The sequence below is a fragment of the Chlorocebus sabaeus genome, chromosome 28 (genome assembly GCF_047675955.1).
Source record: "Chlorocebus sabaeus isolate Y175 chromosome 28, mChlSab1.0.hap1, whole genome shotgun sequence".
Lineage (NCBI taxonomy): Eukaryota > Metazoa > Chordata > Mammalia > Primates > Cercopithecidae > Chlorocebus > Chlorocebus sabaeus.
In genome coordinates, this window is record NC_132931.1 from 491,582 (window position 1) to 495,741 (window position 4,160).

Below are 4,160 nucleotides of genomic sequence, written 5' to 3' on the forward strand. Positions count from 1 at the left end.
CTTTTCAGATAGTTTGTGGTAGTAAAATAATATCTCCGTATTAGCAATAAGTATAATAGGATTAAACATAATTTTATTATGGTCATCTACTAAAATCTTAATGTGAAATGTATTTAAAAGCTTGGGAGCGCGCCTGACTGGCCCTGCCGTGGGGCCGCGCGGGGGCCCACGCAGGTGGACGTGTGGACCCAGCCCAGGCGCCCATGGCCCAGGCCGGGACTGCCCAGCGGAGCCGCATGCCTCCCGCCGGGCCGGCGGGCAGCACAGAGGGGCTGCCGCGCGCCTTCCTGCGGAGCCTGAGCACCCTGTTCGACATCCTGGACGGCCAGCTGCGCGTCTGCCGGCACCTGCGCGAGATCCAGTCCCGCTGGCAGGGCGCCGACGCGCGAGAGCTGCCCCGCGGGGTCCTGAGGGCCTGCGCGAGGTGGCCCCGGACAGCGGCTACCTGACCTTCGAGCGCTTCATGGCCGACCTGCGCACCGCGCTGCTGAGCGCCGACGGCGGCCTCCAGCACCCACGCACGCCCCGGTCCGGCCCGGGGACCAGCCGCCGCAGCCGCCGCAGCCGCCCCAGCGCCTGATGTTCCCGCCGGCCGACGACCAGCGGACGGTCCTGGAGAGGAAGCCCCTGCCCCTGGGCGTGCGCGCTTCTCTGGCCGGTACCAGCGGCGCGGCCCGCAGCCCGGAGCAGCTATGCGCCCCCGCCGAGGCCACGCCCTGCCCGGCGGAACCAGAGGGGTCCCAGAGCGCTCCCAGAGCGCGGCGCTGGAACGGAGCCCCAGCGCGGACGCAGGTGCATCGGCCTGCAGGACCCTGGAGGCGGACTCGGGGGATGCCCAGCGGGCCCCCAGTGCCGGAGGGGAACGTCGGAGGCACACCATCACCAGCGGCGTGGACTGCTGAAGCACATGAAGGAGCTGGAGCAGGAGAAGGAGGTGCTGCTGCAGGGTTTGGAGATGATGGCGCGGGGCTGCGATTGGTAACAGCAGCAGCTGCAACGAGTGCAGGAGAGCCAGTGCCGCCTGGGCCAGAGCAGAGTCAGCACCGACTTTGGAGCCATGGGGAGCCCCCGCCCACTGGGGCGGCTACTGTACAAGGTACAGGAGGTGGCCGGGTGCCTGGGAGACCTGCTGGCTGCGCCTTGTGCCCGCCGGACCCTGCCCACGTCCTCCTCCCGGCCCCCTCTACTCTGCCCTGACGTCCACCTCGTCCCCGGGCTGGCAGCAGCAGACCATCCTCATGCTGAAGGAGCAGAACCGACTCTTCACCCAGGAGGTGACCGAGAAGAGAGAGCGCATCATGCAGGTGGAGCAGAAGTCCGCGCTCATTAAGCAGCTGTTTGAGTCCCGCACCGTGAGCCAGCAAGACGGGGGGGGCTCTGGACCCCACCATATTGCCTGGCACTCAGCCCTTCGGGGCGAGCGCTCTATCGCACCCAACCTCTCTGACTGGAGACCCCTGGCAGGCCCAGGCAGGCCCGGAATGGCTTCCTTCCTGCACCCCTTGCTATCCAGGCTTCCCAGGCCTGCCTCCAGCTGGTCCCCACACCGAGCCCTTGACTCGGTTTTGGCTTCCGGTGCTGACATGGGCTGAGGCTCTCTTAAGTCCACATAGTTCGTAACTACTACTGCCGCTGTCAGTGGACAGTGGGGGACCCCTCCGCCAGTTACCAGATCTCTGGTCGCCCGCGTTTCCAGCGGTGCTGCCCGTGGTCCCACCTCCAGGGAAAGGCACTACTCACGCCAGGCTGAACTTCCGATAACGGCCAGCAGAGGGCGCCGGGCGGCACGGATGCGGCGCTGAGGCTATGCCCCAGACCCGGGGGGTCCAAGGGCAGCTTACCCCCAACCTCAACCGGGGCACTAGGACAAGGTGGCTGTCGCTCGGTCGGGAGCAGATGGAGGGGATAGGGAAGGCCTGTAAACGGGGGTTGCCCGCCTGGCAGGGGAGCCCCAGGGATGGCGGTCGGACTTCAGGTCCGGGCTAAGGCTGAGAGACTCTGGCTGCTGCGGATCGGGGAGCCGGTTGGACCAGAACTTGGCCTGCGTGTGCCTCCCGCAGACCCCGCGGTGATGGTCCTCCTCATCCTGGCCAGGACGCTGCCCCACGTTGAGTCCCACAGAACAACCTGTGAGCCTGGCTCCCCAGGAGGGCCCTGTCCCCAGGAGGGGGATCAAGTTGGGCCGCCAGACAGTTTCCAGGCACGTCGTAGGGGAAGTCTGTCACCTCCCGGGTTCACGCTATTCTCCTGCCTCAGCCTCCCGAGTAGCTGGGACTACAGACGCCCGCCACCAGGCCCGGCTAATTTTTTTGTGTTTTGTTTAGTAGAGACGGGGTTTCACCGTGTTAATCAGGATGGTCTCGATCTCCTGATCTCGTGATCCACCTGCCTCAGCCTCCCAAAGTGCTGGGATTACAGGCGTGAGCCACCGCGCCCGGCTGACTTTCACTGTTTTCTGTCTGACTTCTCTACCTGTCCTCTTTGCACTTCCTGGGATTACCTCCCAAATTAACCTCTTGCCCTTATTAAGTATCACAACTTTCTAATGGAAAACAAATGATAATTTATTCACTATTTTATCAAATACAATAGAAAATTCATATGGCAAATGAGTAGCAGATGTTATATTTGATAATATTTTTATTGTATTGTGCTTGATAAGTTTTATTATAAAGCTAAAAATAACAATCAAACAATTAAACAGCTTTTCAAGCACACCTCTAAAGAATAAGCCTTCTACTAGGCACAGTGGCTCATGCCTGTAATTCCAGGATTTTGAAAGACTGAGGTAGAAGGATCACTGGAGCCCAGGAGCTTGAGAGCGACCTGGGAAACATAGTGAGATCCCATCTCTACAAAACACTAAAAACATTTTTTAAAAAGGAAAAAGGATATACACTCTATTTGCATTCACCGTTTTAATATACAGCACCTAGGATTGGTGTTTTCTAAATCTGTGGGGTTTTCTTTATGACATACTCTTCTAGTCTACCAGGTGATGGTCTTTTTGTCAGATCTCATGAAATGGCACAAGTAACAACAGGCATTCCCAGTCATGCTCTCCTGTCTTCCTGTGTTTCAGAGAAATGTTTCTGCCTAGGGAGGCCTTATGATACAGTTCCTGTCAATGAGATTTAGAGAGAAATGCCTGGGGAGGCTGCCCTTCTCTGAATTAAAAGGTAATGGTTTTCCGTGTAATTCCCTGTCATCTTCACATTTTGTTCTTGTTGCTGTTTGGAATGTGGTTAATGCCTGGACATGGGACAGCCAACTTGGAGTCCAGAAGAAGTAAGCATGAGCACAGTTACTAAGCATAGACAACATCAGAGAGAGGTTGCTACTTCATTAGGTCATTGGGTATTTCATCTGTCCTGGTGCTACCTATTTATGTTGTACATAAAATGAAATACACATAACACATGCTAGTACTATATGACATTATTGTCTTGATATCACCAAACACAAATTACTAGCTGCAGAATTAGATGCATTACTATATGTCAATTGCACCAGTGTTGAATGTGTGGGCGTGACCTGTTACCTAATTTTATTGTATCTATTCCCACAGTTGACCCTCAACTTTCCTCTCTAGACAGGCTGCACAGAAGCAGAACATGGGCTGTAAAAGAACCTGAGAACTTCTAGCCTAAAAGCTGTGTGCAGTGCTTGAGGTTGAAACACCCACAGCATCTGTCTGGAAATCTTTCCCCCAACCCCCAACTCCAGCATCTGTCTGGAAATCTTTCCCCCAAATTTTCTGGTTCCTCCCACAGAGCCAGGACCACATGATGAGGCTGATCAATCAGCGGAGTGGACAGGAGGGAGGTTCCTGCCTCGTACAGTGGATCAACCTAAATTGGGGTTATACTTCATGTTCGCCATCTGGGACACAGATTGTGTGTAACTACAGCATGCACACCTTGCAGATCCTGCTTCATACCGTCTCCCAAAGACATCATAATTATTAAGATCTGGTGTGGCTACCTGATATTTTAAAGCTGTGCCTACAAAAGTTGCTTCATCTACTTCTCCTCGTCTCTACAACTTCCAGTGATCTAGGCTTGGGGATGTACAACAGTCTGGTCTGCATCACTGCTCAATTATCCCTAGAAATCATGGGGACAGAATCTGTCTTCTCTGATTATCAGAAACTTGACTGA

The 4,160-nt window shown here is 55.6% G+C and overlaps 1 pseudogene; it reads left to right on the forward strand.

The window, feature by feature from the left end:
* The first annotated feature begins 200 nt into the window (after window positions 1-200).
* LOC103246558 (suppressor APC domain-containing protein 2 pseudogene) lies at window positions 201-1,592 on the forward strand (annotated as a pseudogene).
* The last annotated feature ends 2,568 nt before the right edge of the window (window positions 1,593-4,160 follow it).